The sequence below is a fragment of the Lupinus angustifolius genome, chromosome LG20, assembly GCF_001865875.1.
Source record: "Lupinus angustifolius cultivar Tanjil chromosome LG20, LupAngTanjil_v1.0, whole genome shotgun sequence".
In the NCBI taxonomy this organism is placed as follows: Eukaryota; Viridiplantae; Streptophyta; class Magnoliopsida; order Fabales; family Fabaceae; genus Lupinus; species Lupinus angustifolius.
Window position 1 is genome coordinate 17,514,366 of NC_032028.1, and position 11,215 is coordinate 17,525,580.

Below are 11,215 nucleotides of genomic sequence, written 5' to 3' on the forward strand. Positions count from 1 at the left end.
TATATATATATATTATTAATCATGTATACATGATGAAAAAATTAGAGAACTAACGATATTTTTGACAAAAAAAAGTGACATTACTCTGTACACATTTGAATAGAGATACATACAAACATGATGAGTGAGTAACCATGAGACGATTCAGGTCATGCTTGGTCTCTACTTGACCCTAAATATTGACTAGGTCTAACATTTGAACCCGACCTAGACCCAATAAGATCCAACATATTCAAACCCGATAATGTTTGAGCCATACATAGTTCAACGGGTAGGATCTAGTCATTTTCACCCCTAATGAGTCGTGCGACGGAAGAGAAAGATGAAATATATAAAAAGTATTCTCTAGGCTTGTGACATTGGATATGTGTAATATAAGGTTGTCCTAGGTTTTAGTTATAAATTAAAGAAAGAATCCAGAGAGTGAGTTCCCAAAGTGAAACGAAAGGGATGTCACAAACAAACAACTCCTAGGTCTAGGTGGTTTTGTTTAGAACACAAAATAGGATGGAATATATTGGAGTTCACTAATTTAGACTTTATTTGTTTTTTATAAACAACTTGAGCCATTTTGCTCAAACGAAACAAATATTATCTTGAATTGTTGTGTAGATTCCTTAACAAGTGAGATCATAGGAGACCTTAATATATTTATCACATTTTTTCCCTATATATTCTTGACGTCAAGTGAAATCATATTATGCTATTTATTATCAACAAGGTGTTGGTTTGGTGGTGTGCTCTGCTAGATTTCTAAAATGACCAAAAGACAAAAGTTCGATTCATGTGAGTGATACTTGTTGGGAGAGACATTCACACACTCTAAAATGATTAATTCTTTACCTATAATGTGAGGGGATACCCCTTAGTAGTACCAACATTATTGTTTGTAAAGTATTATTTCTAGAGAAAAAGATGTATATATACTGACAATATGAGAGATTTTTACAATGTCAATGTATAAATATTACACTCTTATCTATACTAATAGATAAAGGGAAAACATAAAATAACTTCCACGGAGTAATTTATGTTTCCTATCTTACCCTTTATAATTGTAATTTTATGTTTCTAAATATTATATCTTTCTTAATGTAAATTAATACTTCCATTTTAGAAAGGTAAAAACATGACTCTTGAGGGTTATGTTAGGGTTTTGGGGACACACTCCCCCGGGAGGATGGGAGCATGGCTCGTAGCACGAAGAAAGTGAAAACTAGACGAGAGTTCGATGAGGGTGACTCGGTGATGGAACTCGTTTGGGGAAGTCCAACGTCCGCTCAGGACGAGTTATCTTTTTATAGGGACAAACTTCTCAACCTGCAGGAAGGCTTGGAGGATGGTCCAGTGGAGGAGGCAGATGAGGACCTAGTGGAGAATCGTTGGTATAAGGAAGTGAATGAGGAAAAGGAATTCGACCCATGTCCGGAGATTTCTGTCTCCAAAGAAGAGTTCGAGGCGTGATGCAAACCATGGAAGCAAGCTCTGGTGGTGAGGTTGTTAGGACTTAAGGTTTCCATGCAAGTGATGGAAGCTCGTTTAAGGAAGTTATGGCAAGATTCAAATCGTAGATATACCCAACAACTATTTTTTTGGTTCACTTCTCCAATGAGGAAGATTATAACCATGCTTTGTACGAAGGTCCTTGGATGTTAGCAAGTCACTACCTAGTGATTCAGAGGTGGCGGCCTTTCTTCCTCTCCAACGACAAGAAAGTGTAAAAGATAGTTGTGTGGATTAGAATTCCTAATCTTTCTATTGAACTATACAATCAGAAGTTCCTCAAAGTCATGGGTCTTGTCTTATACTTGGAGTATGAGGGGCTTCACCAAATTTGTTTCCGGTGTGGAAAATATGGTCATAGAAAGGAGTTATGCCCAGATAGTCCGTTGGCCCCGACAATGACTGAAGAAGAATTATCCAAGGAGGAGGCATACCATCTTCCTCTAAATGACCAGATCATCGAGCCGCCGAAAGGAGTGGAGGAATCGGTGGAAAGAAGTAGGAAGGAGGGGCTCCCTAAGAGTAATGATGAGGAATTATTTAGCCCATGGATGTTGGTGAAGAGAAATAAATTTTGTCAAAGAAATAAAGGGAGCAATGCGGATCACGGGGAAGCTTTAAATGAGACGAGTAAATTTGGCAACATGGCTCATGATCTCGGGAATAATATTCATAATCAGTCTTTAATTCCTAAATAGGGACTTCCCTGAAAGTGTGCATGTCAAGAGGAACACTTTGGAAAGCTCTCCTTGAACGTCATGGTTTTGATGAGGACAACGTGTGCCTAAAAGTGCTTGAAGATAACCAACAATCCAACGTGCTTAAGTCTTTTATTTGGTACTAGGCTTAGACTAGTTTCTAGTTTAAGTTGAGTCGAAGGCTTAGGGCACCTAAAACATGTCTCACATGCATTTATCTTTAAATCATTTCATCCATGAGATATGTTCATTTGATAATATGTTCATGCATTACATAAATACATGTATATATGCATTCTAGGCATAAAACTAAGTGTCAAACATGTATTATCTAAGTGCATAACATATTCGATGTTTTCTATTTGAAAATACACATTTTATTTAGTGTTAATCGATTAACCATACCTTTAATCGATTAACCCAACTGCTGTGTAAAGTGGTTGCCACTGGAACACGTTTTTGTAATGCAGTTAATCGATTAAAGGTTTACGTTAATCGATTAACCTAACTGATTTTTAAGTTGTTAAAACTGAAAAACTGAAAAACAGAATCAGTTATGATTTTTAGTCCCGTTAATCGATTAAGAAGGTATTTAATCGATTATCTGGGGTTCTGGACTGATTCTTTATAAACTGCGTTTTCAGAATTAATCTCATAAGTTGCATGTTGCATTTATTAGAGAGTTAGAGCATTCTACGTGTTAATTGCTGCATCTATTTGTTAATTGCATTAGTGAGTTTAGAAATGAGAGATTCCTTGCTTTAGGATTGAGTGCATTTCATGTTATAATCTCTCATGTTTTCCCTCACATGTTCATGCATATTTTTGATGCGTTTTTCATGAATTTTATAATTCTGTAACTTCTGTTTTCATAACTAATACTTGTCATTTCACATGTGTTTGTGTTAAATGTGCATTAGAGTAAAGCCTTCATGTTGTATTTGAGCTTAGGTATAGCTTAATATTACTCTTGTAATTCTTGTGTAATTGTTGTGAAAGGGAATCTCTTGGTGTCGTATCACCAGTAGAGATTGTGTGTTTCTTCATAGCTTAGAGTGTAAGAAAAGGAAAGAACGAGAGATTCTTTGGCTGGGGCTACGCCGAAAGAAACGTTTTCTTTATCGGTAGGAAGGGAGTCAAACCATTGGATAGTTTCTTTGATTTCTTGTCATTTGCTAAGTGTTGTAATTGGATAATGTGTTTGTAAATTACATTGATTCGATTATAGTGAAGGAAATCTCCCAAGTCAGCCGGGAGGCCTGGATGTAGTTTGCAGTGGACAGCAAACGAACCAGGATAAAAATTCGATTTGCAGGATTTGTTTCTCTCTCTCTCTTTACTGTTTTTCAATCGATTTAATTTGTATATTTGATTCAACTAATACATTCTGTTCTTTTGTTGTATTGCAAGCTATTCTGATATACAAATTTGTAAGCTCTGTATTCGTTCTGTTATCGGTTATTTGTTTCGCATTTAATCGTTTCTGTAATTGCTTACTGGTTCTGTTTAATCGATTAATATTCCTGTGTTAATCGATTATACTGTTTCTATTAATCGATTAAAATAGTTTCTGTTTAAAACTGTTTTTTGTGTTAATCGATTAAGACTGTGCTTATAATCGATTATCCTTTTCTCCTTAATCGATTAAATAGGGTTGATTCAGCATTAAGTGTTGATTTGCGAAAAGCGGTAATTCTAACCGCGACACCTATTCAACCCCCCCCTTCTAGGTGTATTGTAACCACTGATACCTAACAAGTGGTATCAGAGCTAGTACGAAGTGCTAGCTCAACCGCGTATTCGTGATCCTAAAGGGAAAAGGAATGGGTTCTTCAAATCCATTTGGTGGTGATGGGTCATCCATTAATCGACCACCAATATTCAGTGGTGAAGGGTATGCCTACTGGAAAGTGCGCATGCAAATTTTTATTGAGGCCATAGACTCGGATATTTGGGAATCCGTAGTCAACGGCCCTTACGTTCCACAACATCTTGTGGACGATCAACCTAAAGATAAACCGAAAAGTTTATGGACCGATGATGAGCGCAAAAAGGTCCAGCATAACCTGCGCGCCAAAAACATCATCACATCGGCCCTATCATATGATGAATTCTTTAGGGTCTCGCAGTGCCATAATGCGAAAGAAATGTGGGACACTTTACAAGTGACTCACGAAGGCACTAGCGAAGTCAAGCGCGCAAGACTGAACGCGCTGACCCACGAATATGAGTTGTTTCGCATGTTACCAAGCGAATCAATATGTGATATGCAAAAGCGATTCACTCATATTGTCAACCATTTAGTTGCTCTCGATAAATCATTTGCTAGAGGTGAACTAACTAATAAAGTTTTGCGTTGTCTTGACAGGAGATGGCAACCAAAGGTGACTGCAATTGTTGAGTCTAAAGATTTAGATTCTATGCCTTTAGCTACTTTATTTGGAAAACTTCAAGAGCATGAAATGGAGTTGGGTCGCTTGACCATGAATGAAGAATCAGACCGGAAGAAGAAGAGCATCACTTTGAAGGCCACGACCTCCAAAGACAAAGAAGAGAAAATTGATGATGAATCTGATTCCGATCTAGATGATGAAACTATGGGTCTCCTAGTCCGAAAATTTAGCAAATTCATTAAAAGAAAAGGAGGACTCAAAAAGTTTCAAAAGAAGGAAGCGAAAGAGTCAACCAGTAAAGGCAAGAATAACAAGGATCGCTTCACTTGCCATGAGTGTGGAAAGGTAGGGCACATGAGGTTTCAGTGTCCAACCTACCTAAAGAAGGTTGATTCAGAGAAGAGCACTCCCAGGGACTTCAAATCCAAGAAAGCTTACATCGTTTGGGATGTACCTGAGGAGGAATCGACATCGAGCACCTATAGTGAGGAGGAGTCAGCAAAGCTGTGTCTGATGGCCAGATCTGACATCAATACAAATTCAGACTCATGCAAGGGCAATGATGAGGTATATTCTGACACCTCATCCACTTCGAATGATTCACCTCCTTATGATGTATTGTATGATGCTTATGTCGAGTTGCATGATGAATTAAAGAAATTGGCTAGAATTAACATTGATAGGAAAAGAATAATCCTGATAAACGAACAAAAAATAAGCCAATTACAAAAAGAATTAGATGAATTAAAACTGGAAAATGAAACTTTAGATCTCATCTATTCTTGTAGTTCATGTAACTGCTCTGCTAGTAACTTATGTCAAAAACCTGTCTGTGAGACTTGCGAGACTTTGCAAGAGGACAATTTTAAACTAAATGAAAAACTCACACGTCTCACAAACAGTAAACTGCAATTAGATAACCTGCTTAATCAAACTAGAAATGTTGGTGATCGAACTGGTCTAGGTTATACTCGCACTGCTAAAAAGAAGCGACCATATAGAAAACCGGTAGCTCAAGCTAAAAACAAATATCATAAGCATTCTCCTACTTGTTTTTATTGTAACACATATGGTCATACTTATCATTCATGCTATATCAAAAAGTATGGTATACCTAGCGGAGTTTATGTATGGAAAAAGAAGGGAGATAATTCCCTAATCACTAACAGAAAAGGACCCAACACCAATTGGGTACCTGAGAAAAGTAAGTAATCTATTTTGCAGGTATGTCTCCGAACACATGGACAAAAATGGTACTTAGATAGTGGGTGTTCGAGGCATATGACAGGTGATAGATCAAATTTCCTGGATCTCTCACTTAAAGGAAAAGGATACGTCACTTATGGAGACAACAACAAGGGAAAGATACTCGGCACAGGAACAGTTGGTAACTCATCCCAAACTCTGATTGATAATGTCCTTTATGTTGAAGGACTAGAACATAACTTGTTGAGTATAAGCCAACTCTGCGATAAAGGTAATCGTGTATCCTTCGATTCTGATTGTTGTGTCATTCGTGATATTTTATCTAATAACGTTAAATTTGTTGGTCACCGTATAAATAATATTTACATGGTTAATTTGGACGATGTCACTACATTATTTTCAAAATGCCTTATTTCTAAAGAAGATGACATCTGGCTATGGCATAGACGTGTTGCACATATCCATATAAAGCATCTAGATAAATTATCATCAAACGAACTAGTTGAGGGGCTACCAAAATTGAATTTTAAAACTAAAGAAATTTGTGACACTTGTCAAAAGTGTAAACAAACCAAAAACTCTTTTAAAAATAAAAATGTGATATCCACCTCAAGACCTTTGGAGCTACTCCATATGGACTTGTTTGGACCATCACAAATCATGAGTTTTGGTGGTAGTTACTACGCTCTAGTTATTGTTGATGATTTCTCTAGATTTACATGGACATTGTTTTTATCATCAAAAAGCGACGCGTTCAAAAATTTTAAAAATCTTGCCAAGCAAATCCAAAACCAACTTAACCTAAAAATAATATATATACGAAGTGATCACGGGGGAGAATTTGAGAACTTTCAGTTCGACAAATTCTGTGATAAGCATGGCATTTTGCATCAGTTCTCTGCTCCTCGCACTCCACAACAAAATGGAGTTGTAGAGAGGAAAAATCGTGTTTTAGAAGAATTAGCGAGAACCATGCTTAACGAAAGTAATACCCCCAAGTACTTCTGGGCTGATGCAGTTCATACTGCATGCTATGTTATAAATCGAGTACTCTTAAGGCCAAACTTGAACAAAACTCCTTATGAACTTTTAAAAGGCCGCAAACCAAATATATCCCATCTTCACGCTTTCGGTTGCAAATGTTTTATATTAAATAATGGAAAGCGGGCCTTAGGGAAATTCGACTCTAAAGCCGATGAGGGAATATTTTTGGGATACTCGATTCATAGCAAAGCGTTCAGAGTCTTTAACAAATATTTAATGCAAGTTGAAGAGTCTATCCATGTACAGTTTGACGAATCTTCTCCAAAAGAGAAGAGAAAGGTCGTTTCTGATGATGTTGCAGGTGCTTTGGAAGAAGCATACTCCAAGGACATGGATAATGAAAAAGGAGCCAATGATGAAGGTCAAATCGAACCTCAAGAGCACTCAGACATGCCTACCGTGTGGAAAACAAAGAAAGCTCACCCAATTGATAAAGTTATAGGTGACATATCTACGGGAGTGGTAACCCGTAGTTCCTTACGAAATTTCTGTAATTTTGTAGCTTTTGTATCGCAAATTGAGCCTAAGACCGTTGATGAGGCCATTGAGGATGTACACTGGGGTATAGCTATGCAAGAAGAGCTAAACCAGTTTGAGCGCAATCATGTGTGGGACTTGGTCCCCAAACCTAATGATCATCCCGTAATTGGTACTCGATGGGTCTTCAGAAATAAACTTGATGAATCTGGCTTAATAATTCGAAATAAAGCACGTTTGGTGGCCAAAGGCTACAACCAGGAGGAGGGTATCGATTATGACGAAACCTACGCTCCTGTAGCCAGACTAGAGGCCATCAGAATGCTTCTTTCCTTTGCATCTTTAATGAACTTCAAACTCTTTCAAATGGATGTAAAAAGCGCCTTCCTGAATGGATACATTCAAGAAGAAGTTTATGTTGACCAACCGCCTGGTTTTGAAAATTTTAAATATCCGAACCATGTTTACAAACTTAAAAAGGCACTATATGGTCTCAAACAAGCTCCTAGAGCTTGGTATGACAGACTTAGTACCTTTCTTTTAGAAAAAGGGTTCGAGAGAGGCTTGGTTGACACAACGCTTTTTATTAGAAAATCAGAAAATCATGTTCTGCTTGTACAAATCTATGTAGATGACATAATATTTGGATCTACTAATGATATCTTGTGTAGAGAATTTTCTGAGATGATGCAGGGGGAGTTCGAAATGTCTATGATGGGAGAACTCACATTCTTTCTAGGATTGCAGATAAAGCAGCTAGAAAGTGGGATATTCATCCATCAGGCGAAATACTGCAAAGAGCTACTCAAGAAATTTGAAATGGACAAATGTAAGGAAGCTTCCACACCTATGGCATCTGCTTGCTACTTAGACAAAGATGAGAAAGGAAAAGCAATCGAGGTAACGAAGTATCGTGGTATGATTGGGTCTTTACTTTACTTAACTGCAAGTAGACCTGATATCATGTTCAGTGTATGCATGTGTGCGAGATATCAATCATCACCTAGAGAATCACACTATATAACTGTTAAAAGAATCATGAGATATCTAAAAGGAACTATTAACATGGGATTATGGTATCCTCGGGATGCCTCACTATCCTTGGTGGGTTATTCCGATTCCGATTTCGCCGGATGTAAGTTGGATCGGAAAAGCACTAGTGGTACTTGCCACCTATTGGGCAGTTCATTAGTAGCATGGCACAGCAAGAAGCAAGCCTGTGTTGCTTTGTCCACCGCTGAAGCGGAATACATTGCCGCTGGTGTGTGTTGCGCTCAAATCCTTTGGATGAAGCAGCAACTTAAGGACTTTGGTCTTAAACTTGAAAAGATCCCAATAAAATGCGATAATACAAGTGCCATTAACCTATCCAAGAATCCCGTTTTGCATTCTAGAACAAAGCATATAGAAATTAGACATCATTTTTTGCGTGACCATGTACAAAAAGGTGACTGTGTTCTTGAATTTGTGGAAACATCTAAACAGTTAGCAGATATTTTCACCAAGCCCCTTCCCAGGGATACCTTCTATGTTCTAAGGAGAGAACTAGGAATTCTTGATGAACAATATCTTGTTTAAAAATTGTTTAGCTGTTTGCATAAATTGTCTTGCTTCTCTATGCCTATGTGTTTCATGTTTGAATGATATATGTTAAAAATGCAAAAATATATCTCTTGATTAACTTCTTAATGTGATTATATATGTCTCGATAAATCTGTAATAATGCATACGTGTGTCCTAAAAAGTCGAAACCACTCTGCTGCCTAAAAACGAAATTTTCTCTGATTTAATCGATTATGCCAATAGTTAATCGATTACCTGGGCTTCATTTCTGGAAAATTCAAATTTTCTAAAACTTAATCGATTAAACAGCCCGTTAATCGATTACCTGGGCAATTTTTTTTGAAAATTCAAATTTTACACTGTTTTAATCGATTAAACCATCCCGTTAATCGATTAAAACCAGTACGTTAAAGGCAAACAGTGTCTCGGTCTTGCACTTTTTCTGACCTTTTCGCAACCTCTTTGCGCCTTGATTTTCTGAAACAGCAACAATACTAATCCAGGTGCAATAGGATTAAGTAAACCTCATCCTAAACCTCTCAAACCTTCCGAAATCATTCTATTTCATCCAAAAATCCACTCAATTCCGAATCATCCAATCCAAACCCTAGGTTAGGCTTTGCCCCTCTGTTCATCAATCTCAGTTTCGAGTTCATCATCTTCAATGGAGCAGAGTCGTCCAAAGCGGGTCAAGACTACAGCAACGCGCATTCGAAGAAGGGAAACCGGCTCACCCTCCACTCGGGACCGCGGTGACCCCTATTATTCCCTCATTTTGCAAGAGACCCGGTTGGCAAAATTTCAAGGCCGCAAGCCTACATACATCAGGTATGCCGACTTAACCTGGTTAGCGGAACAAAACTTTAGTTTTCCGCATGACATGGAGGCTCAAGGAGCCGTTCAGTTTTTGGAATTGAAGGGACGCGTATACCCTGCTCTAGTTAGGGAATTTTACGCTAATTTTAGATACAAGGATGGCAAATATTGGTCCATGATTTCCGGTAATCTGTTTGAGATGAGTGAGGATTTATTTCTGAATGTTGGAGGTTTATCGTCGTCTGGTTTTGGAATAGGGGACTGTTCTTGGGTCAAGGACAATTTTGATCCCGTTGATGTGTATAAGTCATTCCTTCGGGGCCCTCATCTGTATATTCAGGGTCAACTGACCAAGGCAGGGTCACTTTCTGTTGAGAACAGGTTATTGCATTATGTTATTGCTTACATATTAGTGCAGCGGAACACTAATCATGCACAGCCTACTGTGAATGATTTGCGTTTCATGTACGCTGTAAAGAATAACGTGATGATCAATTGGCCTGAGGAGATTCTGAAAATCATGAACAGCGTTTCATTGTCTCAGTCCAAGCTGCTCCCGTATAGCATTTTCATATCCCGCATTGTTGATTATTTGCGCATTGACATTTCTGATACCATCATTACTGAGTACACTGATAAAGATCACTTGGTGGGTGAGAGTCTCATTCATAAGATGGGAATTTACAAGTATGGTACTACATGGCAGTATCAGGAGGACTATACCACCTTTGATCTGGACTTGTCGGATAATGAGCATCAGGAGGATTTGGGTAATCAGAATGCAACTAATCAGGGGGAGTCGTCTGGAACAGCACCTCAGAGCTCTGTGTTTGGTTTAGCTCAGATGGAAGCCATGGAACAACGACTTAACAACCGCATGGATCTGCACTTCCAAGGGCTGAAGGACTCTTATTTTGCAGGTATGGAGCAATACGAGGAACGTCAGAATGCCTACACCGATAACAAAATTCAGGAGCTGAGGACTATGATTCAGTCTACCGCTGAGGCTCAGAATGCCATGTTCTGCTCAGAATTTCAGAAGCTGTCTATGCTTATCCAGGGAAATCAGAACACTGCTGTGCCTGATGATCAGCCTGTCTATCCTCCGCCTCAACCTTAGTTTAGCTGACCTTAGACCTAGGTTATCCTATCCTTAGGTTTATTTTTATCTTGTGGCACCTTCTGGATTTAGTTATCGTTGTTGCTTTCAGAACTGATTCGTATTTTGCTATTTGTCTTTTATTTGACTTTATGGCCTGTACTATTTCATGACTTTCTTTACTCTTTATGCTATGCAAATGTTTGTGTTTTTGCTATAATTATGTCAAAATAGCTTATTTGCCTTAGTGAATGGATCTTGATCATTTGAGATTTAATAATGCTTACAATGCTTAATATTTGATTAAATCTTGCATGCCATTCTCACTTCTTATTAGCTATTTTTTGTCCAATAAGGGATGAGGAAGAGGATGAGGATCAACATAGGATGAGGACGCGAATGAGGATAAGGATAGG

The 11,215-nt window shown here is 38.1% G+C and overlaps 1 protein-coding gene across 1 annotated transcript in view; it reads left to right on the top strand.

Annotated features, from left to right (window-relative positions):
- The window catches only part of LOC109336245 (alpha-dioxygenase 1-like), a 33,553-nt gene continuing 32,330 nt past the window's right edge, over positions 9,993–11,215 (top strand). The window contains exon 1 of the mRNA XM_019572719.1: positions 9,993–10,006. The gene's annotated coding sequence lies outside the window, so the exon portion shown is untranslated. The remainder of the gene's footprint in view (positions 10,007–11,215) is intronic.